Here is an 11,515-nt window from a genome sequence, read left to right as displayed (position 1 = left end):
CGGTCCATCACCTCTTGGAGACTGGCTCCTTCCCCATGTTCTTTCATAGGTATTTCTCTTAATAAATTACTCGTACGTTTAATCCTCTCTTGGTTTTTGCTTTTCAGAAGACCCAGACTAACACAGGCCCCCTTCAAAACAAAACAAAACGAAATGAAACACCTCCTTATAAGGGACACATGCAGTTCTTACTGTCCCATCTCCTCTGTTATCTTGTATCTAATCTGAGCCACACATTTGTGTTATGTGTCCGGCCCCTACAGGTGTTTGATTTTACAGCTCAGGTATTGCATCTTCTTTGACAGCATCCTGGAAATAGAGACATAGGGAAGGGCTGGCTATTAGAAAAATATTAGTCATTTGGGAATATGAGGTTAAACTATTTTATTTCTTGCAAGTTACCAAATTTGGGTGTCATGAGCATTTAATTTATGAATGACCCATCTAACTTTTATTTTTTAGCAGCTCGTTTAAATTTTTTCTTATTTTAATTTAACCTGTGAGTTCATAGAGTTTTCTCAAAATTAGGAAGTTGTGAAAATAAAGATGAGCATTGCCTTTTATTAATGCGTGTCATTGTCGAATGGCCAAATTCTCTCCAGTATTTGAGACGCCTTGGGTAATGTCACTAATCTCTACTCTTCCCCAGGAAGAGGTGGATTAAACCATTTTCTTTTCGTGCATGGTGTAGTTATAGTAGACATAGTCATATGATTTCAATAAATAACTTTTTGAGGGCTTCCCTGGTGGCGCAGTGGTTGAGGGTCTGCCTGACAAGGGTTCGTGCCCCTGTCTGGGAAGATCCCACATGCCGCGGAGCGGCTGGGCCCGTGAGCCATGGCCGCTGAGCCTGCGCGTCCGGAGCCTGTGCTCCGCAACGGGAGAGGCCACAGAAGTGAGAGGCCCGAGTACCGCAAAAAACAAAACAAAACAAAAAAACTTTTTGAAAAGTTCTCTGACAACAGTTTCCAAGCTACTGTTGTTAACATTTTCAGTAATTATTTTTATAACAGAATTTTCTTTATTTTTTTCTTTCTTTCCAAAATCAACTCATTGCCTCAAATGCTATCCTTAATTTCTACTTTAATTGAATCTAAGCTTGGTGATGGGGGTCCTTGCCAGCCAAAAAGATGACCATGTTGCTTTCGAGCTGGGAGAACAGACCATATAGGACAGAATGGATTTCCTCTACCTTAGAAAGTTTTTGTTGCTCTCCAGAAATAACATGGATACAACCAGGACCAACTACGTAATTTTGGGGCCCAGTGCAAAGTGAAAATGGGGCTGCTTGTTGAAAGGTAGGGAAAAGTGCCGTTAAAGATACTAAAATATGAAGGTTTTTCCTTTATTTCATAACTGTCCTCTGCCCATACACATCTTCCATTGTCCCACTGAATTTCACTTATAAAAGACAAATTGCAAGGTAAAATTATTAAGAATTTCAAGGTATGGACAGCAGAGCATTAAACCAAACATAGGGTCCCTTCCAAATGCGGAGACTTGTGGGATGATGCAGGCTGCATTCCCGTGAAGTCGGTCCTGGATACAACTCACCAGTGAGTTGACAAGCAAGCTGGCAACCAGAGGGAACGTCTCCGCTCTTCCCTCTAGTCTCTCAGGTGGAGGTGTGCACAGGGATCAGGGCTCCAAGGTGAAATGGAAGGCACAAGGCTGAGTATCCAATGTGCCAGGGCATGAGCAGTGTTTCTCCTCCTATTTCGTCCTCGGCTCTCTGGGCAATGGCTTCACCACACTGTCTACCTTAGTGGAGAGAAGGTGGTTACTTGTTTGTGACAGGTGATTTTATTTTATTTTTATTTTGGAGGGGGAGCAAGTAATTTTTGTTTTTTTACAAACACACCAAAGAATCATGCAATGCTGCAAGCATCGGACGCAATCCTGGGCCACAGGTCTGCACATTCTCCTGGAGCTGGTCCTGTGAAAGGCGTAACCTGTCATCTCGCCTTACTGTTTTCTACGACTCCTGCATTATCTTCAAAATAAAGAAACATACCATCTTTTCTCCGGTAGGACTTTCGTTGTCTAATTATCACTTCTTTCTGAGCTCTGGTTTGCCTTTCTTGACTGCGGCCATCACCACGTCACCCACACCAGCAGCAGGAAGTCTATTCAGTTGTCCCTTGATCCTCTTCACAGAGATGATATGCACACTTTTGGCTCCTGTGTTGTCAGCACAACTGATCATGGCTCCAACCAGAAGACCCAAGGAAATCCGGAATTTCACACCAGAGGACCCACCGTGTCCTTGCTTTGACATCTTGAATGCCGGAGAGCGACAAAAAGCTGGGCGATTTTATTTTGACTTTCCATTTTAAGCATCTTATATCATATTTACGGAGTGTCTGCTCTGTGATGATTTCTGTTCAGGGGTTGTTGTTATCTCCTGGTCCTCAGAGAGCATCCCTTCTCATGAGGGGAGACATGCAATAGGCAGAATAAAGGACTAGACACACTGTAGAGAATCTCAGCTATAGAAGCGCTATAAAGGAAAGTTGAGTGGAGAAAGCAGGTGGGCACGGTAGGGCAGAGGCTTTACAATTGTCAACAGGTGATTAGGGACGGCCTTGCCTTGAAGGTGGCATTTGGATGAAGACCTGCAGAAGAGAAAGGAAGCAGCTGAGCTGCCCTCTGGAGAAGATTGTCTGGGAGGGCCATGTCATGGCAAGGAGTCTGTGGTGGGAGTAGAAAACTTTGTTATTCATTGACCTTTGCATGAGCTTTTGGTGTAAGGTTAGCTTGTGTAGATCTACATGAAAGCATTCTTTCCTTCCTTTTTTTTTTTTTTTGGTAGAAAAATAGTACTTCTCTGTCAATTCAGTTAAAAATGACTAAGAGTTTCTACGCTTCGATTGGATGCGGCCACATCTCCTCGGAAAGTAGCACAGCTGGGTTCTGGTGTGGAGTCACTTCTATAGACTTCTCTTCTTAAAAGAACCTGTTATTAATGGCTGAGTTCAAAGCAAACTTTAGAAATCCAATCGATTTCTCATTTCTTACATTTTGTTTGGTAAAAGATTTTATGTCAGTGATTGCAGAATGAAGGTGCCAATAGGAAAATAATCGGTTTATAAATGGGAAGGCAGTCAGGCATCCCCCTTTCCATCGTCCTCTCCAAGGTCAGGGCATGGCTGAAATGCAAAGAAGATGCACTTGTACAGTACGTAAATGATAGTCTTCTGTGGAGGGTCATTAACCTCAAGTCTCCCTCCCGGAGGGCAGTGTTGAAGGAAATGGCTTTGTGAGCTTCAGAAGAACGTGACATGATTGTACCTGGGAATAGAAGAATGGTGTCTGCAGTTCCATTAATTGGGATAACAATTATGAAAGCTTGGGAAGAATCAAGTTTCAGAGCCCACACTAATCCCCAGGAAGACTTTTCCCCTGGTGGATATAATATTGCTGCTTTTCAGGTGCATTCCTAAGATGTATTACATTTCTCAGACTCACTTTGTATAGGCTGCTGTCAGGGGCAGGATTTGGAGGTTGCCAGAAGATTCTTTGGTTTCATCCAGGCAACTCTCTGCTTTCCTGAAGTGTCGGTGAACTTGGTGGAAGCAAGGGTCAAAGCAGAGTTGACTTGTGTCTGGAAGCGTGAGTTCCGTGTCCTGGTTTCGATGAAACACAAGGCAGGAATGCAAAGGCTGTCTTCCTGAAACTGCTCATGTTTACACGATGATAATGTATTTCTTCTTGACGTTGACCCAGATGTAGCCGTATCTCACCTGGTGACAGGGTATGCTTCCTTGATTGGCTGCTCTGGGATAATGAGCTCCTGTTGATCATGGACTATGTTTTCCTGGGAAATGGAATATGAAAATAATTGACAGATTTCCCATAAGCCGAGCTGAATTCCAAGAACATGTAGGGAATCCTACCTGATTGACTTTCAGAGCTTTACTTTGAATTTCTGTTGGTGTCAACAAAGCTGTCATAAAGAACAGCGTACTTCACCTTCGAAAAAGCAAACTTCCATTAAAAAGGCAGACAGCTTTAAAAAAGTTGTCACTTAAGGCTCTTGTCTGATCGTTACCTGAGAGTGAAAAACTCTTCAATGTAGCAAAAATATCTACTGTAAACTAGTCGTTGGTTTACATGACATATTCCAAAAACCTTGTAGGAAACTTAGCATTTGGAGTGTCAGTGTGATAGAATATTGTAAATAACCAGTATAAACACAGTCCTCGACCAAGGGTGTTTCTTTATTCACGTTGGGGTTGACTTTTGAAGCCTTTAGATAAGTAAGAATTGGCATGTGTTAGAAGCTGCAGTTTTTGCAAGCTGAGGATGTCATTTCCCCCCTTTTCTCTACGCCTTTACAGGAAATACTAAGCCATGAAGATCATTGATATTTCCTGAAATTAGACTGCTGTTTCCTGTCTGAAGAGCTGTGAGGGTATATGTCTCTGGAACACTGCTCCTAAATGTAAGCACTTAATGATTCCACTGCTTATGTTTTCCAGAATGTTTCACTCTTGCTTTTTTAAACTTTTAATTTTATATTGGAGTATAATTGATTAACAGTGTTATAATTAACACTGTGATAATTTCAGGTGTACAGCCGAGTGATTCAGTTATACATATGCATGTATCTATTCCTTTTCAAATTCTTTTCCCATTTAGGTTGTCACGTAATACTGAGCAGAGTTCCCTGTGTTATACAGTAGGGACTTATTGGTTATCCATTTAAAATATAGCAGTGTGTACATGTCAATCCCAAACTCCCTAACTATCCCTTCCCCTCACCCTTCCCCCTGCCCGGTAACCATAAATTCGTTCTCTAAGTCTGTGAGTCTTTCACTATTTCTTTTCTATTAGGCAGAGACTGAGGGGAAGGTTAGGTCTGACTGAAATGAAATTCAAAACATGCACAGCCCTCTCTCTGGCCCCTTCATACTGGTAAGCCATTTTCTTGCCTCCAGAAACCACTGTCCCTTTTGACAGCCTCCCATCCATGTCTGGGGACACAGGTAGGTCCTGGGAGGAGACTGGGCAGGAACGTGCTGGAACTCCTCGCCTCTGCATTTCCACTTGGTTGGCCAAAATTGATGGGGGACTGGGAAGACACAGCATTTAGGCTGAGTTTTGGCACAGAATATGGAGGGAAGCCAGGCAGGACACTCAGTATAGGCCCATGTACCTCACACATAAAGAAGAAGGTAAATTTAAGTTAAATGAACTTCAGAAAGCATAATCCAGGATCGCTTCAGTTAGAGCCACTAAGCTCCTTGCTGCTGGCTCTGTCTCTCAGGTCCCACAAACCTGCCCTTCCCTCCGTCCTTTCACATCAGGTCCTTCTTCCCTGTTTCAGTGTCTGTGGTCTGGTAATGAGCACATGCTCCATGAGGGAATTTCTGCAGTTGCCCGAAGCTCAGAGATAAAAGCATCCAGAAGATTTTTATCTCTCAGCAGAAATGTTTTTCTGAGGACACACACATAGTGTCACCGTGACATTTAAGACCTTAGTTTATCATCCTTTTCCTCTCACGGAGAACAGTTCTAATCGCTGGAAAACTACCAGCTTCTCCAAGAAGCCAGATCCGTTGGAAATCGTGCAGAAATACCCACAGCAATAACAAAACCAGCAGCACACAATAGGTTAGGAAGTCTCTGTGTACTACTATGGATAAAATAGATAAACAACGGGGACCGATTGCATAGCACAGAGAGCTATATTCAATATCTTGTAATAACCTGTAATGGAAAAGAATCTGAAAAGGTATATGTATATATATAATTGAATCACTTTGCTGTCCACCTGAAACATTGTAAATCAACTATACCTCAGTTTAAAAAAAGGCTCTGTGTAGATCTGTTTCTACTGACTTTTTAGATGGTAGCTAAGGGAGAGCTTTGAAAGTATGATTTCAGCTGGCATATGGCATCACCTGCTCCAGGAGGCGAGGTTGCATGTCAGATTCCACTTCAGGAGGTATGTGCTTCTTAGACATGGCTTCTTGGCTGCTTGTGTTTGGACAGTGGGCATTGCTCACTGAGATGGTTCATTAGGGCTCAGAATGGTCTTCAAGGTTCTTCACTACCTCTTCTGCCATCTTGACTGGCCCCACTCCTTATCTTCCAGAAGACTGACTCAAAGGGCCAAACCACTGGTCAGCACAAAACTGGGTGGAAAGACCTGGATGGACTACTGGCTCCCCGAGGAGCTCTGGTCCTCTCTGCTTCTATGTCCTCACTTGGCCAGGCATAAGGGAAGGTCATCTGTGGAATGGCCGGTGGGCAGTCTCTATAGGGACCTCCCTAGATGGCTCACCTTAGGAAAATTCCCTTAATTTCCCAGGCTTCAATTGGGCTCCAGGTCTGCAGGCTCAGGAATAGTATTGGGCTGACACATTAAGAGGTGGGCTCTTCTCTCTCTAGCACAGATACACAATTATTTCACTCAAGTGAAATTATGCACTCGAGTCAATTATGAGACTCAAGTGTATAACCAGAATTCCAGTCCATTGATTTTCCACAAGAAATATAACTGCAGAGAGGCTGAAGTCTCAAGAACTCCAGAGAGGTCATGCTACCTGGGAATGAAACCACAATTGGAAAGCAGTGTGGTCAGCCAGGATTCAGAACTGGCGTGTTAGTGATAAGGTTTCAGTCAGAGTGAGGCATGCTGTCTGTAGTAGGTTGGATGGTGGTCCCCCAAAAGGTGCATTCCCCTGGAACCAGTGAATGTGACCTTATTTGGAAAAAGGGTCTTTGCAGATGTACTTAAATTGAGTGTCTCAAGATGAAATCATCTTGGATTCGGGTGGGCCCTCAATCCAACCATCTTATTTCCCCCAAGTTCTTGGGGATAGTGATGATAGTGAAAGACACACTTCTGTGGAAAAAATATTCTGCAAGGGCAGAAAATATCAAAGTGTATTTTTTGTTTCCATGAGCATTTTCCTGTGAGATCTTGCCAGCTCTGACTGGTTCCATGACTTGTTTATTTTCCTAGGGCTTTAGTAGTAAAAATCAATGCGATTTTCATCCTGGTGTACCGAGTCCACTTCTTCATTAGTTATGGGAACTGGATGAAAGAAAAATCACAGATGCAGGTTATCCGAGGTTGAGTGTAACTTTCTCTCCAAGGTCAAGACCACTCTCCTGTCTCTTCCAAAGAAGGTACTGACTCAAATGTCTTTCCTTATTAAAAGCTGAGTGTTTCTAAGAAACACATTTCACGGAGGATGGAATGCTTGTGCTGGCCCTTGGAGGATGAGTAGAAGTTTCTCTGCTGGCGATGAGGTGTGGTGAAGGTGGTTCAGGTGGGGAGAACGCACATGCAGAGGCTTGGATGGGGCTGAAACACTGGCCCCAGCAGGAGGGAAGCAGCCAGAAGGGGCAGCCAGGAAGACACACTGAGTAGTTCCAAGTGTTCTTGGTTGGTGACATAGAGCCATTGGGCAGGATTAGATTGGGGAATACCATGATCGGATTTGCATTTCTGAAAAAGCCCTTTGATGCCATAACGGAGAATGGATGGGAACGGGACAAGGCTGCAGAAGGCAAGGAGAAAGCTAGCAGCCTATGGAACTAAGTAGTATCAGAGTGGAAACTGGTGTTAAGTTGCAAGGTTTTAGAACATTCTACGTCTCAACTTATATTTCTTTTCCCATCCATCTTTCAAAGATGTTGTAAAGCACAAATGAGATAAAAGTAGCCAGGGGTGTGCAAAGCAACACACATTGTTAGGAGCAGCTCACTAAGAAGGACGTGCTATTAGCCTGAATAGACTAGAATCACTGACCTCAGTGAGGCAGCATGAAGTAGGAGTGGGGGAGATGGATAATGATGGGAAAGGCAGTGCTCCATGGGCTGTATCGTGCAGGCCTTGACTTTTCAATCTCTGCAGAAATCCATAATCCAGATGTCTCTTTGTTGAAGCCCGAACAAGCATTATACACAATTAAACCAATGGGACTTAGCTGGTATTTCTGGAAGGGGAATTACGCCTCTATAACATGTAGTAAAACCCCAAATAGTCAGAGAACATGGTCAACAAGTGAGAAAGAAGTGGCCAGACTCTTCCTAGGGTTTAGGGCCACAGTCAGTTGTCACGGATCTATGCTCCTAGCGCTGTGCTGGGCACATAGTAGGTGCCCATTAAATTAAAAAGAAATACACACACACACACACACACAGGGAGCCCACAAAGCACATCAAGGGTCTCCATCATCTGGCAGTGTACAGTTTTCTTTTCTCTCTAATACCATGCAACTGAAATGATGCAAGCTGAATCAAACCAATCAAGCATTTGCCTTTACAAATACAGGAACTTCTAGCCCCTGTTCTCTCTGGTTGTGCCTACTTCCATCTTTCTTTTTCCTGGTCATTTGCAAACACAAGCTGAACTCTGAGCTTGGGAAACTTTTGCCCTTTTCTTCTTTTTTTGTTAGCTGAGTTTGGGAGGTAGACTGCTGAATAAATAGAAATTCATTCTGGGCCTCAGGGCTCTTTACAAAGGTAATTCTGACCTCCAGCCACACACAGAATATTGGTAATTTGACCTCAGTTTGATTTTCACATAAGCTGTCATTTTATACACCTAAAAAAAGCAAGGGAGGACATAGATAAAGAGGATATATTTCTTGTGGCAAATGGAAACAGAATCAGTTACCAAAAACTAAACTTGCTCAAGTGATAACAAGCTATATATTTTCTTTAATTGTTATTTACAGGTGTGTAGAGTGTGCTTCTGTGGGGTCCGACGCACAGCTCGTAATGACTTTTGTGTTTGGCTATAAAATTTTACCTAACGGGCTAATATTGCTTACCTACAAAAAGTAATCAGGTATTCATATACTTTATAAAGTATGTGTATTATTAATAAACAGAATAAAATATAACGTTTTTCTCTGATTAAAAAGTAATCCAGGACTTCCCTGGTGACACAGTGGTTAGGAATCCGCCTGCCAATGCAGGGGAAACGGGTTCGAGCCCTGGTCCCGGAAGATCCCACATGCCGCGGAGCAACTAAGCCCGCGAGCCACAGCTACTGAGCCCACGTGCCACAACTACTGAAGCCCAGGCACCTAAAGCCCATGCTCCACAACAAAACAAGCCACCACAATGAGAAGCCCACGCACCGCAGGGAAGAGTAACCCCTGCTCGCTGCAACTAGAGTAAGCCTGTGCGCAGCAACGAAGACCCAAAGCAACCAAAAATTAGTAAATAAATAAAAAAAAAGTAACAAAAAAAAGTAATCCAAACTTATTTTAGTAAATCTGGAAAATACACAGAGGTGCAGAAAGCACCTGGTATCTATCACTCAGCTATAATTACCATTATTTGAAGCATTTCCTTTTTTCTATTTTCTATACATGTATATAATCATTGTGTGATTTTATATATATATATATATTGCAAATACATAATTCTGAATTCTGCTTTTTTCCCTTTAACATTGATGTACAAATAATTCCTCCATGTTATTGAATATTCTTTGACTACAGTAGGAATGGTTAAGGCTTTATTTGGTTAATTTTAGGTTATTTGATCCTTGACATGGCTAGATATTTGGTATTTCCAAGAAAATATTGCATAAAGGATCCTTTTCCCCTTTGTTTATTAAAAATAAAGGTATCTATATTTCATCTACAGGGCAAGAGATGTTTGAAGGGAATTAGGACCTATATGTTCTATATTAGGAAAAATGCAGTCAGATATCTGGCACTGCCTATCCTGTTTCTTATTTATATTCTGTACATTGTATTTTTTTCTGGTAGACCAAAATCACAGAAGTAATTAAATTTCAGTAAGAGAAGTGATTTCTCCAAATCTGGAGGGTTCAGCTCAAGATGATGGTGAATGTAAATGCAGCATTTTACAGAGATCGAACCATCCCTGCTACACTTGTGCCTCCGTTCCACGGCACCGGCCCCGGAATTGTAATCACTGAAGGTGTGGAGGGCTTAGGATTTTAAAGGGTAGAGTGACGTGTTCATCAGACAGGTGATCAGAGGCAGCACAGAGGCGTTGAAGTACACAGGCCAGTAGGTTACTTGTTAGGCAAGGCTTGAGGTCAAGGACAGAGGTGAGAGTATATGGGGAAGGACTTCTGCTTTTACAGGGTAACACCCCCAGTTTCAACTGGCTTCATTGGCTACACCTCTGTACCAACTAGGTGAAGGGTTAATTTAAGTAGAGAGGAACCCACATTGACATATGCCTGCCCCGTCTTCTAGGAGCTGAGGCTGTCCCTCTTCATAGTCAAGTAGGCATCAAGAGACCCACGGGCCAGTCGAGAGGACTCTCAACATGAAGGAGACAGAGGTCTGACCTGGAGAGTTTAGACATGGAGAGATTAGACATGTCTGCTCTTGGCTGGAATGGCCAGGGGCACTGAGCTGGATGGGGACAGTAAAGCCTGCTCCTGGCTCCACTGGGCAGGTGACCCTCAGTGCTCGGAGCATGTGGACCACCCCCTACCCCCTCCAATCGAGGCCAAGGAAGAGAGTCTTCTGGTCTTACCTGGGGGCACAGGTGCCCCGTCTGACCACTGTCTAACTCACATCAGCTCACTGTGTGTCTCAGGGGTGCCCCTCAGTTCTTTGCCAGTTAGGTTTCTGAGTTTAAGCCACTCCCCTCCTGATACCATAGTCTGTATTAATTTCCTATGGCTGCCGTAATGAAGTGCCACAAGCTGGGAGGCTTAAACAATAGAAATTTATTCTCTCCCACTTTTGGAGGCTGGAAGTCCAAGATCAAGGTATCAGCAGGGTTGCTTACTTCTGAGTGCTGTGAGGAAATCTTCCGTACCAGATCTCTCTCCTTGGCTTGTAGCTGGCTGTCTTCTCCTTGTCTCTCTTGACATCATCTTCCCTCGGAGTTGGCTTGTTTCTGTGTCCAAATTCCCCCTTCCTTTATAAGAACACGGTCACGCTGCATTGGGGCCCACCCTAATGACCTCATTTTAACTTGATGACCTCTGTAAAGACCTTGTTTCCAAATAAAGTCACACTCTGAGGCACTAAGGGTTAGGACTCCACCGTATCTTTTTGGAGGGACACAATTCAACATCACAGGTCCTGTCCCTCACCTAGTGGTGAGCTCAGGAGGTCCTGCTAGCCCTCGGTAAATCCTGTTTTTTGACTGAATGTATCTCTGATGTGAAGTTTGAGTTATGTGTCTTTTCTAAAATGAAAGCAGCAGAGCCCTTCAAAACACTTCCATTTTGAAGGATTAACTTGACATTGGTTCTTTACCTGGAGAACCTGTGCTGTTGGGTGTGGATTCCGTGTTGATTCAGATCGATGCAAGGAGAAAACAGCAGTCTTTTAAAAAAATGTAATAGAAGTTGATGCAGGACGCATCTGGGTTTAAGCTAGAGTTATCTGGCCACTGATTATCTCAGTGGGTCACCATCCTGGTGTGTCATGGTGACAGTAAGTGTCCTTGTGTCCAAGTCTGTGTACCAGACGCTACTGTGGAGCTCCTACCTCAGCTCCACTGATCAGCTGGCCTCAGCGGGTCCTAATGATACCATCTGTGCTCTCAA

The 11,515-nt window shown here is 43.4% G+C and overlaps 1 pseudogene; it reads right to left on the bottom strand.

Annotated features, from left to right (window-relative positions):
• Positions 1–1,868: 1,868 nt before the first annotated feature.
• On the bottom strand, positions 1,869–2,278 carry LOC136122519 (large ribosomal subunit protein uL14 pseudogene; annotated as a pseudogene).
• Positions 2,279–11,515: the final 9,237 nt, after the last annotated feature.

Source organism: Phocoena phocoena, chromosome 4, assembly GCF_963924675.1.
Source record: "Phocoena phocoena chromosome 4, mPhoPho1.1, whole genome shotgun sequence".
Classification (NCBI taxonomy): Eukaryota; Metazoa; Chordata; class Mammalia; order Artiodactyla; family Phocoenidae; genus Phocoena; species Phocoena phocoena.
Note: the sequence above shows the minus strand (reverse complement) of the source record. Positions and strands in the feature narration are given on the sequence as shown.